General features: G+C 44.7%; 1 protein-coding gene across 1 annotated transcript in view; it reads right to left on the bottom strand.

Moving 5' to 3' along the window:
* RBM6 (RNA binding motif protein 6) overlaps positions 1-13,458 on the bottom strand; it is a 689,827-nt gene that overhangs the window by 56,317 nt on the left and 620,052 nt on the right. The gene's annotated exons all lie outside the window — the stretch shown is intronic.

Here is a 13,458-nt window from a genome sequence, read left to right as displayed (position 1 = left end):
ATCGCTAGCGATGAGAATGCTCTGCACATGCTCTCCCTGGGAACCTCCCATCGCTAGCAGTGAGAATGCTCTCCCCGGGAGCCTTCCATCACTAGAGATGAGAATGCTCTGCACATGCTCTCCCTGGGAGCCTTCCATTGCTAGCGATGAGAATGCTCTGCACATGCTCTCCCTGGGAGCCTTCCATCGCTAGCGATGAGAATGCTCTGCACATGGTCTCCCTGGGAGCCTTCCATCGCTAGCGATGAGAATGCTCTGCACATGCTCTCCTTGGGAGCCTCCTATCGCTAGCAGTGAGAATGCTCTGCACATGCTCTCCCCGGGAGCCTTCCATCGCTAGCGATGAGAATGCTCTGCACATGCTCTCCCTGGGAGCCTTCCATTGCTAGCGATGAGAATGCTCTGCACATGCTCTCCCCGGGAGCCTTCCATCGCTAGCGATGAGAATGCTCTGCACATGGTCTCCCTGGGAGCCTTCCATCGCTAGCAATGAGAATGCTCTGCACATGCTCTCCCCGGGAGCCTTCCATCGCTAGCGATGAGAATGCTCTGCACATGCTCTCCCTGGGAGCCTTCCATCGCTAGCGATGAGAATGCTCTGCACATGCTCTCCCCGGGAGCCTTCCATCGCTAGAGATGAGAATGCTCTGCACATGCTCTCCCTGGGAGCTTTCCATCGCTAGCGATGAGAATGCTCTGCACATGCTCTCCCCGGGAGCCTTCCATCGCTAGCGATGAGAATGCTCTGCACATGCTCTCCCTGGGAGCCTTCCATCGCTAGCGATGAGAATGCTCTGCACATGCTCTCCCCGGGAGCCTTCCATCGCTAGCGATGAGAATGCTCTGCACATGCTCTCCCTGGGAGCCTTCCATCGCTAGCGATGAGAATGCTCTGCACATGCTCTCCCTGGGAGCCTTCCATTGCTAGCGATGAGAATGCTCTGCACATGCTCTCCCTTGGAGCCTTCCATTGCTAGCGATGAGAATGCTCTGCACATGCTCTCCCTGCACATGCTGAGAACATTTCCCTTTTTTCAGTTTAACTAATCATTCTGCAATTGTGATAACCTGATGGCTCAGCCTTATTTGAAAAACATTCTCCTACTAACAGAGGGGACCTGTGAGATGCATATACACGACTTGTGTACAGAAAGCAGAGTATACAGAACAACACAGAAATGTTAACTTAGCTTTCAGTAAACAGACTACCACAATTTTACACATCCTAACACCAGAGGAAAATGATTTCATGCATTCTGGTCACCTCCCACATACTACAACAGGATCTACAAATCTTGCCCAAGGAAATCTATTGTGGGAGAAAGTACAGTTGTGTACACTTAACACACATGTAGATGTTCGAGTGTATTCACTGTTGCAGTCATTACATTTGGGTTACCTGCTTGCAGTAGCCCTCAGTCGGCCTGATTATTAAAGTCTTGGGTCCTGCGTCGGTTTGCTATCTCATCTTCTGTGACGTCAGGTAGTCAGGGGTACAAAGCATGCAGCTGATGTCATTACATCAGTTTTCCTTGCCCCATATGTCAGGTGCCCCCTTAATGGGAAGCAATTAAATATAAATATACAAGGTTATACCTCCAACAAAAAAGCAAATACACCAAAAAGCTTTTAAGTATAGTAGAGGAGAATAGAGGTATAGCCAAAAGAAGTCAGGGGGCTGGAGGGAGAGTAACCAGGACTGCAACAGTGAATACAATCGAACATCTACATTTATGGTAAGTGTACACAACTGTACTATGTTCTTCATGTTTCACTGTTGCAGTCATCACATTTGGGTAGATTCCCAAAGCTAAGGATGGGAGGAGGAATTTAGATAGCATTAGGACCAGTTATAAGGCCCTGCGAGACTGCAGTGGCAAAGCCAGCTCTGGAGTTAGAGAAAAATGGCAAATGCTAATGTTTGGTGAAAGTATGTACCGAACTTCAGGTAGCAGCTTCTAGGATGTCTCTCGTAGGGACACCTCTGAGAAAGGCTGTAAAGGTAGATGTAGCTCTGGATGAATGGGGTCTAATCCCCTGTGGGATAGGTTTTCCATGGTGCTTATAGCAGAAATGAATGCAATGGCCTATCCATTTAGAAATGGTATGCTTTGAAATAGCCTTCCTCTCTGCCCCTGCAGCAAATGCCACCAGCAGTTGTTCAGATTTCCTTTGACGTTTAGTCCTATCCAAGTAAAATCTAAGTTGTCTGTGGACATCTAAGGAGTGCAGTATCTGTTCCCCTTTGTTCTGTGGATTAGAAAAGAAGGTAGGCAAATAAATGGACTGGTTAAGAGCCACACTGGATACCACCTTGGGCATGAGAGAGGGATTGGTCCTGAGGGACACCCTGTCCGCATGAAAGATGATGAAAGGCTCCACTGCCATAAGGGCCTGTAATTCACATACCCTTCTTGCTGAAGTGACTGCTAAAAGGAAAGCTGTTTTCCAAGAAAGGAATTTTAACTCTGCAGTTGCAGCTGGCTCAAAAGGAGGAAGAGTGAGTTTTTCCAATATAAAATTAAGGTCCAAGGCCGGAGTTGGGGCTCTCCTGGGTGGTCTTACATTTTTGGCCCCTCTGAGGAACTGCTTGAATAGTGGGTGAGAAAAGAGGGGTGGTTCTGTGTTGTAATGAACTGTAATGGCTGAGGCATGAATTTTGATGGAGGAAAAGGAAAAGCCCTTGTGAAGCATCTCAGTTAAGTATTGAAGAATCTGAGGTAAATTGGGCGCTGCAGTGGCCATCCCTTGAGTGTGGTTCCAGGCACATAATCTTTTCCATTTTTCAGCATAAGATTTTCTAGTATTAGGCCTCCTTGCCTCCAGAATGACATCCAACACTTGTTTACTGAGGGATGGTAATGGAGAGATCAGGTAATTAGCCAAGCTGCCAGGTTCAGGGTTTGAAGCTGGGGGTGCAGAATCTTGATCTCCTGCTAAAACAGCAGGGTAGGGGTCTGGGGGAGGTGCCACAGGGCCATCTGTGAGACACTGCGCAAGGAGGGGTACCAGTGTTGGCATGGCCAGTCTGGTGCAATCAGTATCATCCTTGGTTTGTCCTGTTTGATCTTTAGTAGTACTTTGGAGAGGAGAGGAGAGGTAGAGGAGGAAAGGCACAGACTGATAGATTTTTCCAACTGAAGGACAGAGCATCCACTTTCCAAGCTTGTTTGTGGGGAGTCCTTGTGCAGAATTTGTCCAACTGGTAGTTCTGGGGGAAGGCAAACCGGTCTATATCTGGATCCCCCATTTGTTGATCAACATGTTGAAAATCTTTGTCTCCAGTTTCCACTCATGTGGGTACTTGAGATTTCTGCTTAGTTTGTCTGCCAGAGTATTTAGTTTTCCTGGCAGGAACTGAGCTTGTAGATGCACTTGGTAGCTCAGGGCTGTGTTCCACAGAGCCATGGCTAGTCTGCAGAAGGGATAAGAATGGGTACCCCCCCTCTGCTTGTTTATGTACCACATAACAGTGGTGTTGTCCATCTTTACCATTAATTGTCCTGGAAGAATGTAGTCCTTGAAGGCTGTCAGAGCATTCTGTAGAGCTAACATTTCTTTTTGATTGATATGCAGGCGCTTTCGACTTGGGTTGTATTTGCCCTGAATGCACTTCCCTGTCAGGTGAGCCCCCCCCCCCATGCATAATCTGATACATCTGTTGTTAGGGTTTGGGCGGAAGGTGGTAGAGTGAATGGTAGCCCCTTGTTTTGGTGGCAGGCCTCTGCCCACCAAAGGATTCGAACCGTAGGCAAGTTATGATAGGAATCATAGCTTCTAGATGCTGAGAATGTTGATACCATAGGCTTTTTAGATACCATTGCAGTTTCCTGATATGCAGTCTTGCATATGGAATTAGTAGAATGCACAAGGCCATGAACCCCAAGGCTTGCAGTATTTGCCTTGTAGATAGCAGAGTTTCTGTGGCCACTAGTCTGAAGTAAGTTGTCAAATGAATTTGTTTCTCTGGTGTGAGGAAAGCCATCTGGGAAGCTGTGTTCAAGCTTGTTCCCAGGAATATAATTTGTGGACAGGGTACCAGATGTGATTTATTTTCGTTTATGGTGTACGCCCAGACAAGTTAACACCTTTTGTACAAATGCCAGATGATTCAGAAGTATGTCCGGGCTTTCTGCCTGAATTAGACAATCGTCCAGGTATGGGTGTATTTGAATATTTCTTTGCCTGCAAAATGTAATGACTGGAGCTGTGCACATTGTAAATACCCTGGGTGCAGTAGATAAGCCAAAGGGCAGTGGAGAGAACTGATAGTGCGTGTATAGCCTGCTTTGAAGCGTAGGTATTTTCTGCAAGATTCCCTGATTGGGATGTGCAGGTATGCTTCCTTTAAATCCAGTGTTGCCAACCAGGCATCTTTGCCTATCAAGGGAAGCAACTGGTGAAGAGTCAGCATCTTGAATTTTGGAATCACCAAAAAGGTGTTTAGGATAGACAGGTCCAGGATAGGATGCCATGAGTCGTCTTTTCTGGATACCAGGAAAAGTCCTGAGTAGAAACCTTGCCCCTTTTTCTCTTCTGGTACAGTCTGAATAGCCTTTAATCTTGAGAGAGAGAGAGAGAGAGAGAGTACTTGCTTTTGAGCCTCCACACACTGATTTGGGGGTAGATCTGGCCAATCGTTTGGGTTGGTAATGTGTGGAAGTGAAATCTGTATCCTTGGGAAACTATGTTTAAAACCCATTTGTCCTGGGTAATGAGTTCCCAGTTTTTTTGCTTGCAGAGCAATCTTTCCTCCTAAAGGAGCAGTCAGTTGAGAAGTGCTTGGAAGTTTTAAAAGTAAGTCATTGAGACAGCTTACCATAGGGGGGAGTCTTACTACTCCCTGATTTGGAAGTGGGAGCCCCCACTGCTTAGTCCTGTGCGTACCCTGGAACTGAAGCCTGGGTGTTCTGCTGGTTCTGGGTTTGAACTGAGAAGGCCTGGAAGAGACAGGAAAAGACCAATTTTTTGAGGGCCAATGCCTACTAAATCTAGGAGGCTGCACTTGTAAAAAAATCTTTAACAGTTTGCATAGATTTAGCTTTTTCCTCCATCTTTTTAAGAACTTCTGCTTTGTTGCCAAATAGGCGGTCCTGATTTAAGGGAGCATCCAGCAATTTAGTTTTAACATGATCTGGCAAAGAATGCTCCTTAAGCCAAGCATGCCTTTTAAGTACAGAACCAGTGACAGCAGCCCTGCAAGATGCCTCCAGTGAATCAAAACCACATTGCAAAGTATGTTTTCCAACCTGTTCAGCAGAATGCATTAAATCCTGTAAATCCTTATTTTCAGCACAATCAGGAAACAACATAATTTTCTGTTTAAGCAATCCAATAATATGCTGCTGATACTTTAACATATGAAACTGGCAATTTAAGGCCCTGATGGCCAAGGTTGCAAAGGTGTATACCTTCTTACCCCATCTATCCAGGGCCCTGGAATTTCTATCAGAGGGGGCAGGATTTTTGGCAGTAGTAGCCTTAATGCCCTTGGGTTCCTGTGAAATGGTCTCAGGATCCGCAGTAGGATTTCTAAAAAGGAACTTGTGAGAATCAGGAACTCTAATACCTCTCAGGTTTTCTGGGAGCAGGAGGTAAAGAGTCAGGGGCCAAGCTAGATTCCGAAAAGGCATAGTCAACAATGTCCAGAACAGGAGGGATAGCTAAAGACCTGTGTTGGGGCAGGAGTAAGAAATCTCTAAGCCTCTTTTTAGAATCAGAGTAATCCTGGCTTTCCCAGTGAAAATGCTCCCTAAGAGTATGCAAAGTTTCACCAAAAGAAAAATCCTCTGGGGGAGAAGCAGAGGGAATAGAGTCCTCTGCATCAGAATCCTCATAGGTAGATAAGGGTAACCCCTTGTCATCAGAGACGACAGAAATTTCAGAATCCTGGTCAGAAGTATCATAAGCAAATTCAGTCCTAGGTCTCTTAGAGGGGGGAAGGCTGGCTTTCCCTGATTAAAGTAATAAGGTCTTCAGCCATTCTTATTTTTTTTAAGGCATAAAGTTCTGACCATGCGGTCTGGGCATCGGTTTCCTAGGCATGGTTCGAATTTCAGGCCTAGAAGAAGAAGATGGCGTCAGTTTAATATGCAAGTCAGTAGGCCTGAATACACCTTCAGAAGCCGGTGCCTGCACAGCGGCTCCGGACCCATCCAAAGTAGAGACATCTGCAGGTTCCCCAGTTGAAGCATCTCGTGGCATACCGGACTCCAAATGGGTCTCAATAAAGGCCTGCGAATCTGAAGTAGCGGGTACCAGTGGCTGCGAAAGCGCCTCACTGAATACCGGCAAACTGGCGACTAGCTTAGGAGAAGCGTCGTCGGCAGCTTTGGACCTAGGCAGCCTGTCTCTGTTTTTATCTTTGCATTTTTTCGGAATGTCGGCAGTCGGGTGGCTTACCGAAGACATATCTGGATAACTGAACAGAGTACCAAAATATTTAGAAGCGAAAATGTACAGACGAATAGTTTGTGGTGTAAATAAGGCACAAAACCGACAGCGAGGTACGTCGTGGTCAGGGCCTAGGCAAGGAATACAGTAGGAATGAAAATCTTTATGAGGTATTTGCTTTCCACAAGAAATACAATTATTGACTTTTACTGACATTGGTTTAGAGCAAGAAAAAGTTTCCCCAACAGGGTACTTAGCTTTAGTTGAAGACTTTGGTTCTGAAACTCGAAAACGAACATTTCAGGAGTCGGTCGACCAGCACTTGTGATTTGCTTCTGCTTTGAGCACTGCACAGCAAGAAAGACTGGTGTAATAGCGTCGACTGTATGCTTTATACCTGTGACTACCTGACGTCACGGCAGATGAGACAGCAACCGACGCAGGACCCAGGACTTTGATAATCAGGCCAACTGAGGGCTACTGCAAACAGTTAACCCAAATGTGATGACTGCAACAGTGAAATACGAAGAACATCTAACTACAGACATCTTTGGCACACAAAGGTCAGACTGTTCACGTGCTTCATGTCGCACTAGGGGTTTAATCTCACATCGCTGGAAGTTAGCCCGAAAACACACCAAGGCTCCACAACAAGGCTTTCAGCTGACATCACAGGGGCTATCCTTCAAGAAAGGGGAAAACAAACTCCTATAAAAGTTTTCTAAGTAGTTAAAAAAAATTAACCTGATCGCCACATGAAAAACAAATTCTCTAATCTGAGCACCAAAAACAGATTATTACAGCCATTTAGCAGTCCTTTTTGTTCAAGTCTACAGCAATATACAAGTAGAATAAAGATGATGTACGTGTTACTCTTCCACAGTATGATGCCACCTCCATCAGAGACATTACCAGACTGTCAGTATTACACTTGTAAATGTACTTAATAGGGGTAGAGAGACCCATTGTCATGCTCAGCACATGTGAAAAGTTACACACAAAAAACAAGCAGAATGTGATAGTCACAAAATTGCACAACTTTTCAAACATTTACAGGCTTCTGAAGAAAGACGGCCTCACCAGATTGGCTATATAGTGGAGACAGAGGGAGCACTGACTGCAAACTAGTAGTTTTAAGGGTACAGTCTCATTCAGCCCATATCCCCTATCTGCTCGAAGCAAAATAATCCATCTCATTTCACATTCCCCTGTTTTATTAGTAAGATCTGCCGTTCTCATACTCTCTGAAATCAGCTGCAGCACTAAAAAAGTAAAACTATGACCAGAACCTTAATAAGATATATACTTAGCTAGTGCATTATTCCTATGTAATTTATGAATTTCACAAAGATGTTCACGTATACATTCATGAACGCAGCAGTTCATCTTGCCCATATAACAGACCGGGCAGGCTTGGCACTTAGCTAAGTACACTAGGTTCTTACTTGTACAATCAGCATAAAAAGAAAAAGTATAAATGTTCTTGTTAGTAGGCCAAATAAAAAGTCTCTCCTGACCTATATATTTATATACACTGCAAGTCTGACAGCTACAACATAAAAGGCATTTCAAAGATTTCTGATTCTTAAAACAGAACCTGCCCCCCCTCCACCAGTTCTTTAATCCTGTCATCTGCTGCCAGAATGTGCCACTTCTTTTTATGACTTCACAAACTTTATTAACCCTGGAAGAATAGAAGACAGGCACCCCTAATTTGTCAGGACAAGAGCTATTATTGAGATCCTCAGCTTTATTAGAAACCTGCGGATCTGAGAAAAAGGGCTTAGCTTTCACAGACCTATCTATATATTGGGGTTAAAAATCTACTGATTTCTTTATTAAAGTATCCCCCGTCATCAAGTTCTTTCTTCAGGTTACTTAATCTCCCTTTAAAACTTTCATCATCATTATTAGGCCTAGATATTCTCATCTTGCCCCTTAAAAACATTCTTATATATGTGGGGGGTTGCATGCTGTTCCCTTGCAGGACATTACTCTTTCTGCATGGTTTCCTAAACAACCCAGTAGTCAAGGTGAAATCTGAATTTTTAATAACTAACATCCAAAAAAATCAACTTATGTCTCAGAGAAACTCATACAGAATCTCAAGGAGGTCAGAGAGTTCAGAAATTCTAAAAACTCTTGCATAGCCCCAGCTGAACCCGTCCACAAAAGTAAAAGATCATCCACAAAGCATTTATAATCGCGAATACGGCTCAAAAACTAAAACCTGTGTGGTCGGCCATTGTGCCATGACCACGTTGGCATTAGAAATGGCAGATGTGGTGCCCATTTCTACTCCTACTTTCTGAACGTAGTATTCATGCTCAAAAACAAAATCATTTTTCTCCAAGACCATTTTCGATAACATAGAGATCAAACTGATTTGCCCTTCATTATAGTCACTTCTTTTTCTTTCGGCTGTTCCCATTAGGGGTCGCCATAGCGGATCATCTGTTTCCCTTCATATTTTCACTATTGTTCATAATAGTCTAACAATCAATTCCAACAGAATTAGGTATAGCTGTGAATAAAGTACACACATCTAAAGTGACAAGTACCAATGTGGAAGCAGCCTGCTTATCTTGTGCACAGCTAAGCAAACTTTGCAAGAAATCCTCGGTGTCTCTAAGTATGGTAGGGGTTCTATCCATAACCGGTCTTAACATTTTCTCTATATATACAGAGAGCAGCTCTGTTAGCCACCCCCTCCCTAACACTATGGGTCTCACAGACGGCCTTCTCGATTCCTTGTTTATCTTTGGAAGACCGTGTAGAGTGGGGATCAAAGGAGTTTGTACAGTAAGGTACTTGAAAAGTTCATATGAAATATATCTACTCATAAGCAGTCATGCAAGTCTGAATGCACATCTTGTATCAAAGCCTTAACTTTCATCTTATGGGCAATCTCATGTTTCAACATCTGATGACCTCAGACGTACCTCCCTCGACTACATGAAAAGAGACATAGAGGAGCTCTCTGATCATGTAGCCCAGGCTGGTATGACCCTGACCTTGAGTAGCATCTTACCCTCACCTAGAATGATGCCACAGTATAAAGACAAAATGATCGATTTTAACAATTGGCTAAAATTTTGGTGTCATTCAAAGGGGATCCAGTGTCTGTCAGCCTGGGATGACATGCTCGACAAGCCACGTTGCTTCGCTAGGGACGGCTTGCACCTGTCACCCCTGGGCTTTCGCATATTGGCAAAGGCTCTTGCCATCCCCATAGTGCCTTTTTTGGGCAAGGCTCAAAAGTCAAACCCACCTCCATAGACAGCACAAGGAACAAGAAACTAAGGGTAATGCTGCTAAACGCCAGAAGTCTTAACCTCAAGATGCATGCACTCGAAGCTCTCCTCAGTATGGAGAACATCGATATCTGTGCAGTGACAGAAACCTGGTTCAAGGCTCCAGAGAGCACCCCAGCACTACCAGGTTATACCTCATATCATGCTTTTTGGCCCCAAAACCCGGACCGAACCACAAAAGGAGGGGGTTTCCATATTTATCAAGGATATCCACACCTCCAGGTTAGTGGCATTGCACAAAGTATCGGAGACCATCCATGTGCAACTGACAGTGGGCAAGACTGCTTTTCAGTTTATAGCATCCTACAGACCACCCTCTCAAAGTCAGGAATCCCACTCGGCTTTCCTGAAAATATTGGAGAACATGAAGATCTCTCCGAACACCATTATATTGGGCGACTTCAACTACCCAAACATAGACTGGGAGCACTACCCAAGCCCCAGCACCTTAGCCCAAAGGTTCCTGGAAATTATAAACTCAAATGCTATGGAACAACTAGTCACCACTCCCACAAGAGGGGAAAACATACTAGACCTGATCATTACCAACATGGGGACTCTATGCTCCATACCATAAGTATATCCTTCATTGGTAAGATCAGACCATAAATTAATTTCACTGGATACCCATATCCCGACCCCACCCCCAGCCCAGAAAACCACAGTGAAAAACTTCTCAAAAGCGAACTTTACACTTCTCAAAACCGAAGTGGAATCCTTCAAGGCTCCAGGGCCAGTGGAAACTACAGCCCAAACTGCAGAATCCTATATAAACGCATTCTATGAACATCTCCAGGAATGCATGGATCATGCTATCCCAAACAAAATCAAGACCCAATCATCCAAAGGCAGGCGTCCAGTCTGGTGGACCCCAGCCATAAATAAACTGTACAACAGAAGGAGGAAGCTACTACATGATAGAGCAAAATCTCTAAAAGGGAAGGCATCTCTGATCAGTACTAGCAAAAAATTATGATCCCTCATAAAATCCTCCAAGGCCAGCTTCGAGAGAAAAATTGCACAGGACACTAAAGACAATCATAAGGCTTTTTTCAGTTATGTTAGGAACCTGGGATGCAACTCCCAGACTTGTTCTGAGTTGATTCTAAGCGACAAAAAATACACTGAACCCACAGACATCGCCAGTATCCTGGCAGACAGGTTCAGTGCAAACTTCTCCCCCCCCCCAAAAGAGCAAGTATCTATCCCGGCAGAGTGCAGCCTCCCAAACATCTCTGATGCTCAGGTGAAGGCCGCCCTCTCCAAAGCAAAAAACACTGCTTCCATGGGACCAGATGGCGTCCCGGGTTGCGTCCTACATGAACTCCAAGAAGAACTAATCCCTCAAGTAAAACTGCTGTACAGTCTCAGCCTCACTACAGGATATGTGCCCAAAGAATGGTGTACAGCAACAGTGGTCCCACTCCACAAAGGTGGAGCCTCTGCGGACCCTGGAAACTATCGCCCCATAAGCCTGACTAGCCTAGTCTGCAAGGCTATGGAGAGGATCATCATGGAACTCATAAACAAAGACATTGGGGACCTACAGACACTAGATTCTACCCAATTTGGCTTTGTCAAGGGCAGATCCTGCCTTTTAAACCTGGTCGACTTCTTCGAAACAGTCACCAAGGCCATAGATGAAGGGAAGGTAGTCCACACAGCCTATCTGGACCTCGCAAAGGCATTTGACACAATACCCCACTCGGGCATCATAGATAAGCTATCCAGCCTAAATATAAACCCCTATGTCACAAGATGGGTCGCAAACTGGCTCAAAGACAGAACCCACAGAGACAGAGTTGCTGGAGCCATGTCAGACTCGAAACCGGTCACAAGTGGCGTCCCACAAGGTTTTGTCCTGGGCAAACTGGGCGCCATAATAGACTCTCCAGCTGACACAAACATCCTTCAAAAAGGTCTCGCAGAGACGGATAACTGGTGCCAGAGCCATGGTCTAAAGCTAAATGTCTAAAAGTGTATAGTCATACCCTTTGGCAAAAACAATGTGCCCACAAATTACCACATAGGTGGTAACCCATTAAGTACAGAGAAAGTAATTAGGGATCTGGGGACCCAAGTTGATAGCAATCTCTCCTTTGACAACCACATTGCCAAAGTGGTTAGAAAGACCTTCTACATAGCCCACCTCATCATGAAAGAATTCACATCTAGATCAAGAGAGGTAATCATGCCCCTTTATTCATCCCTCATCAGGCCCATCATAGAATACAATGCCCCCTTTGGGATGTACCTTACCCGACACCTGCAGCAATTAGAAAGACCCCAAAAGTACCTCACTAGGAGGATCAAGGGACTCAAACAGATGCCATATGCTGCTCTACTCAGTTGCATACCGCCTACTTCGAGGCGATCTATGCCTGACATATAAAGCTATGTCCAATCCAGAATTAATGGACATGCTCCACCTCAGTAAATCTAAATCCCTTAGAGCCACACGATCGAGGGACTTGAACCTCAGCACAGAAATAAATAGAACATACTGGAGGGACAGCTTCATAACCCAGAGGCTCCCTTCGCTCTGGAACAGAATTCCAATTCATGTTAGGCAGAGCACCTCACTGACTCTCTTCAAGAAGAATCTTGATGAGTGGATGGGGGATCGTAGGTTTGTCCCGGGGATTATTTCTGTGTCACTATTAGACAGAGGCACAGTAAACTAAACTTTAAAAAGGGCACAAGTATACTCAAATCAAGGGGTGGCGTAAGCCAAACACAATCGGGCTAGGCTTATAAATGCCCCAGGGCAGATAGCCTAGTAAGAACCTATGATAGTAATTCATTCATTTTCTCCAAATAAAAACTCCTGTCCACCACCACTACTATCCCTCCTTTATCAGCTGGATGTATATAACCATCAGCATCTTGCAGCTCCTTAATAGCTGCAAATTAATCTTTCCTAAGGTTACAGAACCTCCTTTATCACCTTTTTCAAAACTATTCAAGTGCTGTAACAAATCATTTTCACATACCTGGGAGAAGGCTTCCAGTAGTGGGTGTAGGGGAGCAACAAAAGTGCTGGGTCTTCTAAACACATTCATATTATTAGAATCACCTGGAAACATAAGCTTTAACATAACGGTTCCTACAAACATCTTAACATTCAAAATAGTGTCACAAAAATCAGCCTTGATGGCCGAAACAATTGAAAGTCCCTTCTCCAACAAAGAAGATTGCTGGGGGTCAATTCAACACTTGAAATATTCTACCTCAAGGTCCTTTCTGTGGATCCCACATCTGTTTGAGGGTTACATGCATTGGCTGCTCCATTCATCACGTGCACCTATTCCTTCCTCTGCTCTGTGATCGTCCACACTCTTGATACATCCCTTTTGGGTAAAAGCAAAGGGGTAAAAACTAATGACAGTCCACAACCAGTGGAGCTGTGATTTTCCTACGAACATCCCCTGAGGTAGTGGGGACAACTTCTTTGACCAGTCTCAAGGAAGAAACCTTGAAAGCAGCATCAACATTATCACTGCTCACAGGGACATTGGGATGCACCTAAAGTTTATTACAGTCACTTGCTGCACTAACTGCTGAAATTCCCTTGGGCCATGAGAACACATTCCCTAACAAAGTCTTTTTTGTGCTGATTGTACAAGAAAGAAGCAAGTGTACTCAGCTAAGTGCCAAGCCTGCCCGGTCAGTGTGTTTGTGTTATTTTTTATGGTGTCATGAACCGTCCTTTGAGACGTGAAAATGCTTACCTAATTCTACAATTAAAGTT

Source organism: Protopterus annectens, chromosome 7.part1, assembly GCF_019279795.1.
Source record: "Protopterus annectens isolate FY-2018-M chromosome 7.part1, PAN1.0, whole genome shotgun sequence".
Taxonomy (NCBI): Eukaryota; Metazoa; Chordata; order Ceratodontiformes; family Protopteridae; genus Protopterus; species Protopterus annectens.
The sequence above is the reverse complement of the archived record's forward strand: the minus strand, read 5'-3'. Positions and strand labels throughout refer to the sequence as shown.